This window comes from Leuciscus leuciscus, assembly GCF_965113295.1.
Source record: "Leuciscus leuciscus genome assembly, chromosome: 2".
Lineage (NCBI taxonomy): Eukaryota > Metazoa > Chordata > Actinopteri > Cypriniformes > Leuciscidae > Leuciscus > Leuciscus leuciscus.
The window spans coordinates 2,062,175-2,082,268 of NC_138726.1; the positions used below are offsets into that span (position 1 = coordinate 2,062,175).

The following is a 20,094-nucleotide window of genomic DNA, read 5'->3' on the forward strand; positions in this document are numbered from 1 at the left end:
ACACAGACCATTTAGACGTGTAGAGCCGTCTCGTAGAGGGAGCTCTAGACTGTGATCGTGTTCACAACCCCTATTGGCAAGTCAACGGGTATCCGTTGAGAATCCATGCATGCAGAGACCAGCGCTCTGGATGAGGATGCAAGATCGAGCCGCGGGCTTGAGAGAGAAGGTCTCTTCTCGCCGGTAACGGCCAGGGGGCTGTGTCTGCCAGCCGTATTAATTCCGGGAACCATGTCTGATTCTCCCAATACAGGGCTATGAGGAGCACCGTGTGGCGCGCTTCCCTGATTCCCCTGATGACTTGTGGCAACAGAGAGACCGGGGGAAAAGCGTATAGCGGGCCGCTGGGCCAGCGCGTCCTCGCTCTTTGAAAAGAACCTTGGGCAGTGCGCGTTGTCTTTTGACGCAAAGAGGTCGACTTTCGCTCTGCCGAAACGGCGCCACAGTGACTGGACTGTTTGGGGATGCAAAGACCACTCCCCCGGGGGAACGTTGTCCCTGGACAGTCTGTCTGGACCTTCATTCAGGCGACCCGGCACGTGCGCGGCTCTCAGCGAGCGCAGTGAGTGCTAAGCCCACACAAGGAGGCGTTCCGCCAGGGTGCAGAGCGTTTTGGATCTGACACCGCCTTGACGGTTCATATAGGCCACCACTGACGCATTGTCCGTACGGACTAGTACATGGTGGCCCTGTAGGTATGGGAGGAAGTGCTTGTTTCGTTCTCGACCGCCAGCATCTCTAGACAGTTTATATGAAGGCGACTCTCCTGGTCTGACCAAAGGCCATAGACCGGTCTGCCCTCGAAGAGCGCTCCCCAACCTCGGTTGGACGCGTCTGTCGAGATAACTTTCCGGTGCGAGACAACTCCCATCGCCACTCCTGTGCGATACCATTCGGCTGCCAGCCAGGGCTGCAGGGCTGAAACACAGCCCTGATTCACCCTGACTTGTAAGCTGCCGGCAGTCCAGGCTCGGTGAGGCACTCGCGCTTTCAGCCAGCGTTGAAGCGGGCGCATGCGCAGTAAGCCCAGCTGGAGCACCGCTGCAGCTGAAGCCATATGCCCCAGGATTCGTCGAAGGCGAATCTCAAGAATGGCCTGTGACGGGGTGTTATCTGGATCTGAAAATATGCGTCCTTCAGATCGAGAGAGATAAACCAGTCTCCCGGGCGAATTTGCGCGAGAATTTGCCTGGTTGTAATCATTTTGAACGGCCGTCTCATGAGAGCTTTGTTCAAATGTCTCAGATCTAAAATAGGTCTTAGCGCTCCGTCCTTCTTGGGTACGAGGAAATAATGGCCGTAAAAGCCCGACTCGCTCAGAGAAGGATGCACCTGTTCTATAGCCCCCTTGTGCAGCAGCTTTGCTACGACATCGGCAGTTCTTCGCACAGTTCGCAGCCGCCCGAAGAGAGAGCGAGGGCTGCGTGGTCCGGTCCCAGGCAGAGAGCGCAGATAACATGGCGGTCTCTGTCGCTGAGCGGAGCTTTGCAGGAAATGCAAGGCATTTTAATAATGCAGTGAAAAGGATATAATCGCCGGATAGCGAAGCAGGCAGGGATGCTGAAGGCGGCGAAGTCGGCCGGCTTCCTCAGGCGAATCCTCGGCTTGCAGGTCGCTTGATTCGACGGCGGCTTCCTCAGAGTCCAGCGATGCGGAGAGCTTGGCTGAAGAGACCAAAATCAGAGAAAGCAGCCCCCGAGCCTTCTTTTATAAGCTAAGCCGCGCCCCTTCTGACGGGCCGTGACGCGTGAGGGCGCTGAGTGCCCCCATTGGGCGTGACGTCACGCCAGGCTCACTGGTAGGCTGCTGCAGTTGCCGCAGGGCAGCCTATGAGCACGCTAGATAGCCTGCTCTAGGTCTGCGTGCTGCTGCACTGCGTTGACAAGATTATAAAAATTAAGGATAATTTTTGGCTTCATATCTCGAGAAAAGATGACTTTCCCGCAGCGTAAGCTACTTACGCAATACGAGAGAACCTCTCGTAAGAGAACCTCAGTTAAAAAGATTGCATTGTGTAGAAAGATTATTTAGCCTAATACTAAAAATATTAAAACAAAAACTCCAAAAGTTCAGTTGCTTCAGTGTTTTATTTAAAGAGAACACAGCTTACCTCTTCCTAGTCTTTTTCCTTGGTGAAGGTCATCTCTGTGCACTTTAAAAACCAGCGACTCCGACTCAAAGCCTGGAGAACATGAAGACTCCTCCGCAAATCCACACAAAAGGACCTAATTTGAAACATATTAAATGTAACATTTACACCTTTTGAAATTTACTTTAGGATTGTAAAAAAAGGCTATAGTTTGCTGTCAAACCTAACCTCTCTTTATAATTTCTCCCTCTGTATTTGAGGCACACACACACACGGCACCTTACCTGAGCCAATCAGCGTCCAGAAACTTTGAGCATGTGACCTCCCCCGTACAATGCAGCGGGAGTCGGAGATTGACGCTGAAGTTACATCAGTATAAACTGTTTTACATACCGCATTTCGGACGAAGTGTTGTGCGTGAATGCAAAAGTAAGTTTGTAATCCCTGCATTCGCTCTTGGAAACAAGTTATTGTCCCCGTGATGTAACTTTATATCATAGATGTGTGTGTGTGTTCCCCCTCGTGTATTCATGCCACTCTAGCTCGTATGTTTGTATACATGACTTTATTATTATCCGGATTAGAGTTATACTTCTTTTACTATTACATGTTATGTTATTGTTTGAAGCAGAGTTTGCTGTATATTTTCTATATTTAATGGGAGAACTGTTGTGGAAAATTCACCACGCGCATGCGCACTCATAATCCAGTCAGAGCAGCGCTATACCATCTTCACAGCATAACAAGGTGTCAGATTACATCTGTGTTGAATATAATATTCATAGATGCCACCTACGTCACTACAAATAGAACGCCGCCATATTTGCGACCGACTCGCCCGGTATGGCCGCCCAAACTGCCCATTTGAATGAGAGAGAGAGACAGAGATACCTGGAGAAAAATTCTATTTTAGGCTCCGATCCTTATTTGTTACCCCCAGTTTTCTTTAGTCCATTATTATCTGCCCCAGGCTTGCCCCAATTGGCCTTTCATGATATAGAAATACTTAAGTCATAGAGCTTCGCTCGATGGTGTTTTAAGCCCCCAATGGCTCCTTAGAGGCAGCTAACCCTACCCTCAACCTTAAACCTACCCATCCCCTCACTGCCTGGAAGGCGCCATTGGGGGCATAAAACACCAAACACCTAGAGGCTCATGGCGCGCGTTCATGAGAGTCGAGGCGATGTCATGAATGAATCTATGAATCTGCAGCTGTTCATGAATGAATCTATCTAATCCGTCCATCAGCACAGCCAGAGACATCAGCCGAATATCATAAAAGACTGCCATATCTGTCCGAAAGAACAGATGTTCAATTACTGAGAGAAGGTTTAATACACACAAATATCGAAATGAAAGAATCTTTCGAGTCGAATCATTTTGAATGATTCGGCTGCGATTAAAAGCTATCAAGAGGTAAGGTCATCAGTGATTATAATATAACGACTTAAATTGCAGTTTGTTCGTCACATAAAGCTATCATATGAATAAATAACTATATTAATATAACGGACGAGTCGTATTAGATCACTTTTATGATACTTTTGTGATGTTTTTTTGTCTTTTATTATTATTATTATTTGCGTGACAGCCCCCAGTAGGCTAATGTTACTCATTCACTTTCATTACATCGACAAGAAGAGTCTCCATTAGGCTACATTCAAAAATGTCCCTTTGTCTTCCACGGAAAGTAAACTTAAGGATTTGCACATGAAGGTGAGTAAATGACGGCAGAATGATCATTTTTGGAAGAACTAGTCCTTTAATATGCATTTCAAGGCTGAGATTATGCATCGTCTGCAGAGCTAACGTTAACGTTACTTACACAAAATAACATCTAAAGCGCATGTGACGAAGACAATATCTTTATGAACTTCAGAAAAATATTTATTAGATTTAGGTAGGTATAACAGACAGACAGTTATGTTCAAAATAACCCCAAATCTTACTAACTTACCATGATAAAGTGCATTTAAACAAATCCAACAATAAAATGAAGACAAAACATTATCTGTCGATATCTGTCTGTATAATGTTGGCCACTGAGAGTATAATGTAAATATAATTAACCACAAACCAACATGAGACTTCAAGTCTTTTAAATAAATGATTCTCTCTTCTCTCTTCTTTTGGTATAGAATAAAATACCAGTTCAGGGTTCCTCTTTTGGCTGTTGTTGCAGCCAACTGCACAGCATATTGCAGGCATTACTGACACCGGCGGTCGCAAAGATGGCGGCGTAAAGCTACAGTGACGTCATGTGAATCGAATGAATAGGAGTTACAGCCTATCTTACATTTGCTTTCAGTTTGTTTTTATAATAATGTGCATGTTTAATTATTGATGTTAAAATATACTACATTATTGCTCATGTTTAATTGTTGTAATTTATCATTGTTATTATTATGTATATTCATGTTTATTTTACTGTTTATTTTATAGAAAACCACACAAACACAACCATACAAGCCAGTCTGTTGAGTGGTGACAATAAATGGGTTATTCCCAGAAAAGTGCATCTCCGTTTGGTCTCTAATCAGACAGTCTTTGGTGGGTCAGCACCCTGAGCTGGCAACTTGTCGTATAAGTGCTACCAATCAGAAGCATTTTTTCAAGGATTATTTAATCACTTCCAGCACAACAGCAGTATATGTGAAATAAACTTTGGATCATTTCCCATTGTTTTGACACATAATGTATTAAATGACTACATCTTTCAAATTACATGAATTCTTTTGTCAGTCAGACACAACCCCGCATCGTGTTGGAGGATTATATGTTTGTGTGGATTATTTTGTTTTGTAAACGAGGCACAGTGTACATGGAGAGTTCACAAATAAACTTTTGTTGACAGATGAAGCGTCATGTCTAGAAAAACTCTCCAATGTAATTTAAATGAATTATAGATGTTTCATAAGTAAAATGTAAAGTTGCACATTATTGCTGCTTTTTGGTGGATGTTAAGAAGTTTAGCTTTTTAATATCTCTAAACTTATTAAAGAAAGTGCATTTATAATGTCAAATGAAATCAGCTTCTCAAGAAATAAAAATAAATATATACATATTCTTCGAACATGATGAGGACAATCACTCCAAAGGTTTTGGAAATCATCTTGGATAAAATCCTACCTTACAGAGGAAAATAATAACTCCCAATCTCCCAATCTTCATTGTCTCGATTCGAAACAAAATGTCTTGAAATGTCCTTCAGGTCCTACTTCCTAGTTGGCTTTTATGTTTTCACAGGGGGTTGGAGTGTTAATTGTGTTTGCTGGTCGTGGGTATATTTCCTGTTTTGAGTGTGAAAAAATGATTAATTTCAAAATGTAAACTACTTGAATTTGTCAGTGTATATAAGGTTCATTATATAAGCATTTCACAATTTAGTGCAGTATTTTAATAAAATGACTGGAGCCAAAGAGTTCTGTACTATCTTAATAAGGCTGTATCTGTTAACACTATAACATCAAGGGCAGTCACACAATTTTCAGCTAGAAACCTGGTGAAAAATATTCCCACAGAGTGATTTTTAAGTACTTTTTGACAGTGTTGTTCTACTGGCAACAAAGCAGAAAACAGAAGAATATTTTGCTGGAGTAAAGCTGTAACACTATTATACATAATTTAAAGTTACATGCAAAAGATCCTGGTCAAAACAGCATTTACTCTCTTTTTTTTTTCATTTTCCTGTAAAGCTGCTTAGAAATGGTATGTATTGTATAAAGTGCTATACAAATAAAGGTGACTTGACTTTTTTATTTTATTTTTATTTATGGCTAACAAGTATCATTGACTATTACCATCTTTTCAAAAATCTTTATACAGTCTGCATTACCATTTTGATATGAATCTTAGCCCAAACTGTTATTCTCAGCTTCTTCTTTTTTTTTCCATTACTAACACACATCGGTCAAAACTGAAGCCACAGTCAAAGCTCTTCACACAGTCAGCGATACAGAAGTCTGTGAGAACTAAACAGTGAATCATTTTTCATTTCATTTAAAGACAGCATCTTCTAAAATCCATAAACCCTAAAAATCCCTATATATGTGCAGCACATTTGTGAAATGTTAACACACTACCAGAATGACAGCACATTTTGAGCATTTCTGCAGTATAATCTTGAAATATAGATAAAACCGTAGCAGTAAAATATTTACAATAAAATGAACAATCATTCCAAACTCTTTGCAATTTCAGCTGAAAGCTCAAACTGTCCTGTTTTAGTCTTGTCTTCTTCTATTACCACTTTTTTCCCTCCTTGGTACTATTTTTCGAAGAACCATTTTCTTTTAATACTGTAACGTTGCTGAGAAAGGCAGACGAAGGCGAGGATCTAGACGCAGGGTTATTTAATAAAGGAACAAAACCAGGGGAATCACAGAGGCAACCATTACACATACAACAACTGACAAAGTAACAAGTGAAACACAAGGGCTATAAATACACAGGGGCAAACAAGCTTAACTAGGAAATGAGGAAACAAGATAGGCTACACCTGGGGAGACTAATCAACATGAAAAACTACACAGGACTACAAGACTTAGCACAAGACAGGACATGACAAAAGAACACACAAAACAAGTGGAACACAAGACAAGAATCATGACAAATACACAAAACCAAACTGATATACATATATAACTGCTATAGTCACTCTTTCAAAACCTCAGACTTATCTCTTGCTCTCGATCCTCCTCTGTGTTCATAGCAAATGATGTCTCACACACAAGAGGTGTTAGTGAGGCCAGCAGAGGGTGTTTACCCTGTGGTCTGTCAGGGTCCTAACGCCCCAGTATAGTCATGGGGACACTGCTGTAAAAAGCACCGTCCTTTGGATGAGACATTAAACCGAGCCCCTTATTATCTACATCAGGGGCTTTTGCACCGGATACTTATAGGTTATATTATATATATTACTATATATTATTACTCAGTTATATTAACAGCAGGACAGTCGTCTGAGAACTAAATTCCCCCTTGTGCCATTTCACTGGTTTCATTCACACCCGCTGCCAACTCTCACGCATTCAGTGTGAGACTCACGCAATAACACTTTTCACACGCTCTCACGCCACACATCCATTTTCTCACGCACAGAAAAATCGCGAAGCAAAGAGGACACGGAGACCGACAGACTAGACAGAGCACCGGTTACTTATGATACTAAAAAAAAATCTCAGCTCTCAGATTCTGTCAATTTTATTACGAAATTCAAACAATACCGTTTTGGCGTTTGTAAATGTGACGTGACAGATCCCTAGCGGCACGTGAACCGATCATCTCTACTATAGTAAATAAACACGAATGAACAATGTTAAAAGAAACAGTGCAACTTACCGAAATGTATATTCATCATACATAATATCGATCAATCAGTGTTTTTCAACCGCGGAAAGAGGTAAAACAGCTGGAGAACAATTATGTCACATAACATTTACCTCAGGTAAGCCATTTAATGACCATAATAAAGGCTATAGCACGTTAGTTGGCTAGAAAAAAATAGCTATAAAGAGTATTTTGCTAAATGTGTAGGCTACTATATTACATATTTATTATATTTTAACTTATATCATTAAATAAAGTTGTTATTATAATAAAAAATGCATTATATTTAATTTGAGTTATTTTTAACCTTAAATAATACTACCGCATTTAGGTGAGATTTTTTTTCTTGAGAAAAATTAATGCCTATCTTGTGTACATAATATTTATCCAAATTAGTCAATATTAAATCAAATCACAAGAATTGAACTGAATTGAAATCCTGAAATTTGTTTCAAGCAATAATAAAAAAACGTAGCTTACCAGAAATTGTACCATATAAACATTGTAACATGTTGTCACTAAACCTAATAAAATTCAGTTTAGTTACTAAAATGTTTTGACAATCACAATACACTTATTGTGATGCAAGATTTTTTTTTTTACAATAATCTTGTAATTACCCCCCCAATCTCACTCCAAGCAAAACTCAAAAGTTGGCAGCTATGACACCGCCAGTAGGAACTGAAGTGACATGAGCCGGCAGAAAGCGACAGCGCAGCATTCAACAATGTCAACAACTGGAGGATGGAGGACACTATGATTGGAGCTGTGCTTTTGTTGTCTGTTGTGGGTTTTGAGATAACAGAGATGGAATGTAGACGTATAAGTAATGCAGTTGAGAGAGCAAAAAGTAGGGCCATAAGATGAAATCTCCAGCAATCTTTTATTGACATTATTACTGTTATTATTAGTAGTAGTAGTAGTAGTAGTAGTAGTGTGGTTGTTTCTATTTTTCATCAATATTATGTAAACAGGATGGAATGAGAGGCATGTAGCAAATGACAAAAAGGATGCGTACTGTGCTGGACGCTGTAAAAAAATAAAAGTAAAAAAGTCCCTGAGTTTGTCACAAGAAAAAAAATAGAAAACTGCGGCAAATAAACAGACAAAACTGGTTGTTGTTTTCCTCATCCTTTTCAGAGAGTGCAACAACTAGAATCCTCACATTACTGTACATGGATGTATTATACAGCAACATATTATACAGCATAATGTTTTTTGTTTGTTTAATTATCTTTGCAGCCCTGGAATTTCAGGATTTTTTTTCACAAATAAATTACTATTGTCACCCCAGTCTGTCTGTGTTTCTTACTTTCCCCTTCACGGACTCTTAGTTCCCATTCAGTCAGTCACGTTTGACGTTACTTCGATACTGATGTATTGGGGTCTCGTCTGGGAGCCCAATCACCTCCAAGTGGTAACAAAATGAGCCAATGAACATTGGCCAGTGAGATTTGCATGCCGAGTCACACCTACCTGGACATACGGGTATAAATAGGACCGGCATTACTCACTTCTGTCAGGACCACTATCGTCAAATACGATTGACAGTTAGCATACAGTTTGGATTGGCGATATGGTTCTGTTCTGGGCAAGAACTGCCTGCGCATCCATGCAGCCTAGCATGGATAAGAGCAGCAATTAAACCCCCCTATGGGTGAACAGAACAGAACCAACATGAATGTATTGCAGATATCATTAAGTAATTTTAATGTACAACATAATTAGAGAATTTTAGTCTGATTCAGGGGGAATCAGAATGCCAAATCCTGACTGACTGGAGGAGCTGGGGAGGGAGGAGGGTAATTAGCTCATGAGAAACGCGTTAGCTGTTGATAATAGTTTAGTTTAGTTTATTGGTTTATAATAATGTGGACAACCTCTTTTTAATGAAAAGAGCAGCTTTAGCCTCTACGGCTAATTTCCAGCTGTAGTCCCCAGCCAGTTGTTAATTGGCATACATCAATAAATACATTACAATTAAAACAAGGCTTAAGCAAGAGCTTAGACAAACAAACAAGGTGGCACAAAATTGAAACAGACAAGCAAGCACAAATTGCAAAGACATAAAAGCAGGTCAAGCAATAAACTAGAGAAAATTGACACAAAAAATAATCATGCAAAGGCCACATTGAAGCACATACAGGACATAGCATTGAAGCAGCCAGCAGAGATCAAGTGGCAGAAGCATGATCATGTCACATCTAGTGTGCACATCACATCTAGCATATTAATGTGTGCAGGTGTAATTGTCGATTAGCCAATTTTTAAGGTGTGCAATAAAAGTCGAATACATATGTATGTTTTTAATTGTAATGGGCAATGAGTTCCAGTTATGTATTGCAGTAAATGAAAATGATAATTGACCAAATGTACTTTTTCTGAGTGGGATTACTAGGTCGCCACGTGTGGTGCTTCTGGTATTATGACTGCTGTTATTACGTTGGATTATGAATGAGTTGAAAGGAGGCGGAGCGGTATTATGTAAAATTTTGTGAACCAGACAAATATTTTTATATTTGATTACATTTTCCCAGCTCAGCAGTTTATAGTTTTTAAGGATTATACAATGGTGTAAACTGTTAGGCTTCTGGTCCAAAATTGTAAGAGTTTTTTTATAAATAGTTGCTAGTGGCTTAAGTGATGAGCTGTTAGTTTGTCCCCAGCTTGTCAGACAATATGTTAGATGTGACATAATCATTGCATCCATAAATAATTTAGCAGCATTAAAAGTAAGGGCAATTCTAATATATCTAAAATTAGCTAAACTAAACTTGACCCTATTGCAGACTTTCTTAATATGTGTTTTAAAAGAGAGATTACAATCAATAATAACGCCCAGATATTTAAATTGTGGCACAATAGTAATGTTTGACCCGAAATTGATATGTTTGACACACTATTACATTGTCTTTTTGTAAAAAACATTCCCACAGTTTTATCTACATTTAATTGAAGACATGAACGATTTAGCCAATTGGTGATCTGGTCCATGGCTTTGGTCAATTTTGTGGCAGCCAGATTTTTTGTCTTGGCATGCACATAAATTACAGTATCGTCCGCATACATTATTGTATTGATATCAGGGCAAACTGATGGCAAATCATTAATATATAGACTAAACAAAAGCGGGCCAAGTATTGATCCTTGTGGCACCCCTGTGCATAAATTAAGAGCTAGTGAACGATGGGTGTTCACAGAAACAAATTGAGTTCTACCAGTTAAATATGACTCAAACCATTTAATTGCAGAGGGGGGAAAATTAAAAGTAGAGAGTTTGGCAATAAGGACCTGATGGTTGACTGTGTAAAATGCTTTACGGAGGTCTAAAAACACAGCGCCAACAACACCTCCCTTGTCCACCATTGCTCTAACAGTCTCTAAAAAGTAACAGTTGGCCGTTTCTGCGGAGTGATGGGCCCGGAAGCCAAACTGCATCGGATGAAGTGTGGAGGGACTATTATTAAGAAAAGAGACAAGCTGCTCTGATACACATTTTTCAGCAACCTTAGAGACCACTGGTAGAATACTAATTGGGCGGTAGTTAGATATGTTCCGTGGGTCATTTGACTTAAATATGGGAATTACAATTGCAGTCTTCCAGGTGGTTGGAAATATCCCCTCTAGTACTGACTGATTAAAAATTTGTGTGATAGGGTAAGATAGATGTTCTTTCAGGCATTTAAGCATTTTCGAGTCCATTCCATAAATATCTTTTGTTGATGAGATTTTAAGAGAATTAATAATTGCCTGAGTTTTTACTTCACAGATAGGTTGAATGCTAAAAGAAGGCATGCTTTCATCTATTGTGACAACATTTCCAGTTATTAGGGAAAAATTCTGTGCGATTTCATTCACAGAATTAATAAAATATTCATTCAAAGCTACAGCTATTTGAGCTGGGTCTTGAATTAGTTTACCATTCAGGTTCAATTCTAACTGGTTTCTAATCTTATGGCTAATTCCCATCACATTCTTGATCTGTTCCCAGATCAGTTTTGTGTTAACTTTTCCCTCATTAATAATTGTCATAAAAAAATTGGCTTTAGCCTTTCTTATCACTTTAATCACTTACGTAATGAAGTGAACCTATGCCTATCACTATTTAATTTTGTTTTTAATGATCTTTTTAAAGCGGAGTCTCTTTCTTTCATCAAATTAAATATTTCAGTATTGAGCCAGGGGAGTGCATTTGCTTTTTTCTTTCCTTTTACCTTTCTAGTAAACTCCTTAACTAGATTTTGTAGCTTGGTAGAAAACATTTTGCTCACTTCTTCTATGTTATTCCCAGTAAATATATCTATCCAATTAGTCTGCTGTACTGCCTTTTGAAAATTATCCATTTCATTCTTAGGAATCCTAAGTTGCTCCACGGGTTTATTAGAATGATGAAATCGCTTTTTTGTAAGTTTTCTCGACAGTAGAGTCAGATTATGATCAGACAGTCCAGTAATAAAATTAAATGTTTTTACAATTCTTTCAGGCTTGTTACTGAATATTAAATCTATCTGTGTCTGAGACGATGTGGTTATAGTAGGACCTTCCAACAATTGAGTAAAATCCAGACTATCTGTGATCTGTTTAAGGGATTTCCTATTAGTCTTATTAAGCCAGTTACAGTTAAGATCAATGCTTTACGGAGGTCTAAATACTGAAGGAGCTTATATATGTATACAGTGATAGGCGTCGTATTCCTATGGGCAAGGCAAGGCAAGTTTATTTATATAGCACATTTCATACACAGTGGCAATTCAAAGTGCTTTAAAAGAAGAAATAAAAATAATAAAAATAAATAAGAATAATTAAAACAGTTTAGAAAAATTAAATAAAATACAGTACAGTACAGTACAGTACAGTCGGACGAACAGTGGCACAGTGCTCATTCAGTAAATGCACAGCTAAACAGAAGTGTTTTGAGTCTGGATTTGAATGTGACCACTGTAGGAGCACATCTGATCTCTTCTGGAAGCTGGTTCCAGCTGCGGCTGGCATAATAGCTAAAAGCAGACTCACCATGTTTAGAGTGAACCCTTGGTATTTCTAGCTGATATGATCCTAATGATCTGAGTGATCTGTTGGGTTTATATTCAGTGAGCATATCTGCAATGTATTGAGGTCCTAGGCCATTGAATGATTTATATACCAGTAATAATACTTCAAAATCAATCCTAAATCTAACTGGGAGCCAGTGTAAAGACCTGAGGACTGGTGTGATATGTTCATATTTTCTGGTTCTGCTCAGAATCCTGGCGGCAGCGTTCTGTATGAGCTGCAACTGTCTTATGGTCTTTTTGGGAAGGCCAGTGAGGAGTCCATTACAATAATCCACCCTGCTGGTGATGAAAGCATGCACAAGTTTCTCTAAGTCTTGTCTGGAAACAAAGCATCTAATTCTTGCAATATTTTTGAGATGATAGTATGCTGATTTAGTTATTGCTTTGACATGACTACTGAAACTAAGGTCTGATTCTAGTGTCACACCAAGATTCCTGACTTGATGTTTAGTTGTTTGACCCCTAGAGTGAAGGTATGCGTTCACCTTGAGAACTGCATCTTTGTTTCCAAACGTAATGACTTCAGTTTTGTCTTTGTTTAACTGAAGAAAGTGTTGGCACATCCAACTGTTGACCTCATCAATGCATCGGCACAAGGAGTCAATGGGGCTGTAATCATTAGGCGATAGGGCTAAGTACAGCTGTGTATCGTCTGCATAGCTGTGGTAAGCAATTTGGTTCTTTCTCATTATTTGACTCATAGGGAGCATATACAGGTTGAACAGGAGTGGCGCAAGAATTGAGCCTTGAGGGACTCCGCATGTCATGGATGTCCACTCAGACTTATGGTCTCCTATACTAACATAATAACCTCTCCCATCTAAGTATGACCTGAACCATTTTAGGACTATCCCAGAAAGCCCCACCCAGTTTTCCAGCCTGTCAAGAAGTATGTTATGATCGACAGTGTCAAATGCAGCACTGAGGTCGAGTAGTACCAGCACTGATAATTTTCCTGAATCAGTATTTAAGCGAATATCGTTTATTATCTTTATGAGCGCTGTCTCTGTGCTGTGGTGCGGTCGGAAACCAGATTGAAAATTGTCAAAGTATCCATTCGAGCTTAAGAATTTGTTCAGCTGGTTGAAGACAACTTTTTCAATGATCTTGCCTATGAAAGGAAGATTTGAGATCGGTCTATAGTTGCTTAATATGGTCTTATCCAGATTGCTCTTTTTCAGGAGGGGCTTGACAACTGCAGTTTTCAGGGAGTTTGGAAAACTCCCAGAGAGAAGTGAGGCATTTACCACTTCTAGAAGATCTGCTTCTAAACTGTTTAACACACTTTTGAAAAAAGATGTGGGAAGTGTGTCAAGGGCGCATGTTGATGTTTTAAGGTGCTGTACGGTTTCTTCCAAAATGTTGCCATCAATTTTTTTGAAATCAGACAAAGTTACTACTTTTTCAGGTGGTCTGATCTGTCTGACCCCAGCGCAAGTCAAGGATGTGCTGATCACCTTTCTGATATTATTGATTTTCTCAGAGAAGAAAGAAGCAAACTCACTGCACTTGCTGTTTGAGAGCATTTCACTGGGAATCTGGCTTGGGGGGTTTGTCAGTCTCTCTACAGTAGCAAAAAGAGTGTGTGTGTTGTTTAAATGGCAGTTTATAATAGTTGAGAAGAAAGTCTGTCTAGCTTTGCCTAGTTCCATATTGAAAGCATGAAGGCTGTCTTTGTAGATGTTATAATGGACTACAAGTTTTGTCTTCCGCCACATGCGCTCTGCTTTTCTGCATTGTCTTTTCATATTTTGCACTGCTATAGGTAGACGTGGATCAGCTGAGAGTCAGCTGATGCAAGCTTGACTAATGTGACCTGCCAGAACTGACGCCACGCTTGATTTCATTCATGTTTTGCTTCGGAGCCGAGCGGGTGTTCAAGTGATTGCTCATTTCCAGATCACCTTCACAGAAGAGTGCAACTTTTCTAAAGAAAATGAAGAGACCAAAACAGCAATTTTCATAGCTATTAGGAGTTCACCTTCAAAGGCGCATTCCAGCATCATTATTGCAGTTTTTATTGCAATTAGACAGCGCGGCATTCGTACCTGGGTGCTTCAGCTACAAGAGCAGTTTTCCTAAAAGAGAAGCACGGGCGATCAGCATCTTTTTCAAGATTTTTTTTTATTATACCTTTATTTAACCAGGGAAAAAAAATCACATTGAGATAGATATCTCTTTTACAAGTGAGCCATGGCCAAGGTAGCAGCACACAGTAAACATAATAAAAACAGACAAAGTAAAATTAAGTACATAAAACAATAGTCACAACACACACATACACTAACACACAACAATAAAAAAAATGTGAAAGTTAAGAACAGGTGCAGACAGTTTGGAATGTTTGATTGAGATGTAACTTAAACTCACTGATTGAAATAAATACAGTAAGTTTCAATGATCTTTGACTCTCATTCCAAGCAGTTGGTGCACTATAAATAAAAGCAGTTTTTCCAAACTCTGTCTTCATTAAGGGAACATTTAAAAGAATATATCTGCTTGAACGCACATTATACCCTTGACTATTGACAGTTAATAGACTAATCATATACAGAGGAAGCTGGCCAACTATGGCCTTGTGCACAAGTATAAGCCAATGCTTGTACCTTCTTAAGTGAAGTGAAGGCCAACCAACCATTTTATACAGTACACAGTGATGAGTATAATAATTTGTACGAGTTATAAATCTTAGAGCAGAGTGATAAACAGAGATTGTAAAAGAGCCTTAGTGGTATTTCTATAAAAAAACATCTCCATAATCTAAGACAGGTAAGAAGGTAGCTTCCACTACCTTTCTCTTGGCTAACTGTGAAAAACAGGCACTATTCCGAAAATAAAACCCCAGCTGTAACCTTAACTTAGATAGCAATTGTTTAACATGTAACTTGAATGATAAGTCCTCCTCCAACACAAAGCCTAGGTATCTGTAGGAGGAGACCAGTTCTACAGATTTACCCTGCAGAGTGTAAAGAGGTGATGGAGAAGATTCACAATTATGTTTCCTAGAAAATACCATGCATTTTGTTTTCTTAACATTCAGAACTAGTTTTAAAGAGAGGAGGTTGCGCTGAACTATTACAAATGCTTCCTGGAACTTTGAAATGCAACTATCAATGGAGGATGCAAAACAATAAATTATGGTGTCATCTGCATATAAATGAATACTTGCGTCTGATAGGTTATCACCAAGATTGTTAATATATAGTGTAAATAACAGGGGACCCAAAATGGACCCCTGTGGCACACCAGATTCAATACTGAGCCTATGAGAAAGAGACCCCTTAATTTGCACCCTTTGGCACCTATTCTTTAAGTAGTTCCTAATCCAACCTAATGCGGTTTCAGAAAGGCCGATACTGTGTAGACGCGATAGAAGAATACCATGATTGACAGTATCAAAAGCTTTAGTCAAATCAATAAACACTGCAACACATGATCTTCCATTATCTATGGTGCAGATAATCATTTAGAACTTCCATAGTGGCAGTTACCGTACTATGATTCTTTCTGAAACTGGACAGAAACCTAGACAAAGTGCTGTTACTAACCAAAAATTCCTTTAGCTGTTCGCTGACAATATATTCAAAAATTTTGGCTCTAACTGATAAGCTTATAAATCGGTCTATAATTATTTAAATTGGTTGGATCGCCACCTTTCAACAGGGGTACAACCAGAGCAGATTTCCAGACATCAGGGACAACATTCTGTTCTAATGATAAATTGAAAATATAAGCTAGTGGGCCAGCAATGATCTCAGCAGCTACTTTCAAAAATTATGGCTCAACTTCATCAGGCCCTGCAGACTTCATAATGTCCAGGTTTTTTAAGGCCTTTAAAACTTCACTTCTTAAGATTGGAGAAAAGCTAAAAGTAGGGCTATCTTCTCTCAGAAGAGGAGATGGATTTGGTATATCACTCACTGAAATTTCGTTAAAAATAGAACCTGAAGAAATAAAATGCTTATTAAAGCTATTTACCATATCCGTCCTGTTAGTAATTAGACTATCTTTTACTAAAATTTGATCAGGAAAATCATTAGATAACGTGGAGGGAGAAAGTGATTTGATGGTTTTCCAAAATTTAATAGGATTATTTAGATTTTGTGAGGTTTCATTTAGATAATATTCAGATTTTGATCTGCGTATAAGAGCTGTACATTTGTTTCTCAATATTCTAAATGCTACCCAATCTCTTTCTGTATCCAATTTCCTCGCTGTGGCCCAAGCCAAGTTTCTTTCATGAAGGAGTTCAGATAATTCATTTGAATTCACAATTCAAAGAACCATGGATTATCACAGCCTTTTACTCTGAATATCCTAACAGGTGCATGCCTATTCACAATCTTCAAAAAATAAAGTGTGAAAATACTGCCATGCAATAGTCACATCAGGTATTAAAAACAATCTATCCCAGTCAGATACAAACAACTCATGCAGAAACCCTTGAGTATCAAACAATTTAAAGCTCCTTTTTGTAATAATTCTAGGTTTTACTTTAGGAATTTTAAAATTCCTTATAGCAACTACAGTACAATGATCACTGACATCATCAGGAAAAAACCCTGTATAGGTGTATTTATGGGGTTTATTTGTTAGTATAATATCTATTAGAGTGGACTTGCTTGGGTTCTTATGATTAGGTCGTGTAGGTGATTCAATAAGTTGAGTAAGATTCACAGAATCACAATATGCTTTGAACTGATCTGAGCTTGATGTCAACCAATTCCAATTCAAATCACCCCATAATACAAGATCTTTAGAAAGCAGGTCAATTAAAACAGCTGACAGTGAGGTGAGAGCATCACTGATAGCTGCAGGTGGTCTATAGCAGCCAACTATACATAAATGACAATCCTTTCCATATTCCAGGTCGATAGCCAGAAACTCAAACTGTTTAGGGAGAGAAACTGATTTAAGAACAGTTGCATGAAAATTTGATTTAATATACATTGCAACCCCACCCCCCTTAGTTTTACGATCAGCTCGAAACACATTATACCCTTCTAATGCAATGTCGTGGCTTGAGATTGATTTTTTTAAGCCACGTCTCAGAGATAACCAAAATATCTGCTTTGGTTGTCTTGGCCCATACAGTATTTGTACTTGGTCTAATTTTGGCAGCAGCAGTGGCGGTTCTAGACCACAGTAACTGGGGGGGCCAGGCAGGGGCCACTTGTGCTTTTAGGGGGCACACCTTTAACATTCATCTTAACCTATTTTCAGTATTATTATTTCAAGTCATTTTTCACCATGTCATGCATGACTGCAATCTCTAGAAAAAGCTAATAAATTATATTAGCTAAGCTAATAAAACAATTTCAATTCAAATGAATGTTTCATTATGTTTAATTGTAGTGTGATATAATGATCAATAATAACACATTTTTAGCATCTAAGCACATCTAGGCACTTTTTTACACCTGGGGTGGGCGATATGGCAATAATATCATATCACAATTTATAGATTTTTTTCAGGAAAATCACGATTTTATCACGATTCTTTTTTCATGTTGGTTTTACTATTTTGCATGTGATTGAGCATTACAGCCAAACTAATGTCCCTATTTTAAAAGCAAAGCCTTATAGGTAACAAAATATAGGTAACAAAATATAAAATAAAAAAGAATGGCAGACATTTAGGCCAAAGTGGCGAAGATAAAAATCTTTGTCACTATTTTCTTTGTTATTAAAAATTAAGAACAGAGATACATATTACACATACACAACTTAATATACAAATGAAATAAACAGTGCTTTATTTTTTCAGCTATAGGTGTATTTAACAGTAGAATTGAAGAAAGTAATTAAATGAACAAATATGAAAATAAAACACAACAGACTTAAAGTTCTCAGTCAAGAGCAGTGAATGATTTCCTCTGTGTGTTTTGTTGTTTTATTAACATTAAAGGGATAGTTCTCCCCCCAAAAGTCATAATTTACTCTAAGTTGTTTTAAACCTGAAAAAGTTTCTTTCTTTTGTTGAAAATAAACGTTATTTGAAAGAATGTGAGTAACCAAACAGTTGATGTACCCCTGTGACTTCCATAGTATATTTTTTTCCTACTATGTATGGAAGTCAATGGGGACCAGCAACTGTTTGGTTTTGGGTGAACTATCTCTTTAAGGACAAGCGGCAACTGCACGCGACGCGTCTAATATGACAAGCAGATTTTAATTAATTTTCTCTGTTTGCTTTCACTTTAGACATAACCAACTTTGTTTATGTAAACATTGTCTGTATTTGACAGTATTAGCGCAATATAAGACTCAAAAGATAACTTGATCCAGTAACAGGCTTTTAGTGCATGTGCGCGTCGAGTGTAGGGTAGACTGGGTACAGTTGAGACATAGGTACAGTTGAGACACCTTTAATAACTTGCGTTCGCAGCAAGCACAAGTTGTGATTTTTGCTGTGCACATGCGTATTAGTGTCCTCTTTGTTTGTGGGAAATTTGAACAGTGGACGCATCTCCGATCCGAAAATATCGGGTAAAGTTTTTTTTCTAAAGTAGGACGTTCACTTCACCATGCACTCTCCACAATGAATAGCTTATTATCCCTATATGACTGTTAAACATAACTGGTATCACCACAAACTTTATTCTGTGCCCTAAAAACTGGCATATTTCATGGTATTGTGTCATGCAAGGTAATTGCAAAATCTAGAGAAATGTGCGAGGTGGCCAGCGGGGTATAGTTGAGACACACGTGTACCAACTGTACCCCCGATAGAGCTCTATTAGGAAACACACTGTTTAATTGTTCAGTGTTATGATAACAGGTTAAAGGTCGTAATTAGCCAGCATAGGACGCAAATGAAAATAAAATTTGATATTTGTGATATTTAAACTGTGTATTATTAATAAATATTGTTTAATATCTTGTTCCTGCTTTATAAATTTTAACCAGTGCTAATTTAAATAAAATGAATGAATATAAATGGTTGAATAAACAAAAATGTTGCCCAATTGTTATTTTCTTTATTTGTCTTTATTTTTTATATTTACAATGAATGGTAAGTTATCTTTACATCATTAAAAATGGGTGTCTCAACTGTACCATGCACTGTCTCAACTGTACCACATATGGGTACAGTTGAGACAAGGTTGAGACAAAAAGCACCTTATTTTTATTAGGTAATTGTGGAAAATATAAACTACTTGTGGGTATTATTGATTGATAATATCTTTGTCTACAAGCTAATGAAATGTCAGGTGGCATGCCATGTGGAAATTCACTTCTTTTCAGTATCTATTTTTTGTGTGAAAAATCAAAACGCAAAAAGTGTCTCAACTGTACCCAGTCTACCCTACGCGCTCAGTAAAGCGCATATTTGAACAGCGCATCAGCAGCGAATGACATGTTTAACCGGCAAGGCTTTAAAGCACATGCAAATAATGAACTTTTGTGAACTGCAGTGTCCCGTTCCTCTGCGTTAACATTTGATGTGAATATACGTCGTGCTGCAGTGTAGCCTATAGATGAAGGCGCCGCAACTGATAAAATGCGCAGTTGTTTGGTGTGATTTTACGATTCCAAATTTAGGGGGGCCAGAGGGGGGGCCAAGCTTGGTGACACGGGGGCACTGGCACACCTTTCTGGGGCTTGAACGTGGTATTTGCG

At 38.5% G+C, this 20,094-nt stretch overlaps 1 protein-coding gene across 3 annotated transcripts in view; it reads right to left on the reverse strand.

Annotated features, from left to right (window-relative positions):
* The window catches only part of LOC309492112 (cadherin-1-like), a 143,405-nt gene that overhangs the window by 38,476 nt on the left and 84,835 nt on the right, over positions 1 to 20,094 (reverse strand). The window lies entirely within an intron of this gene.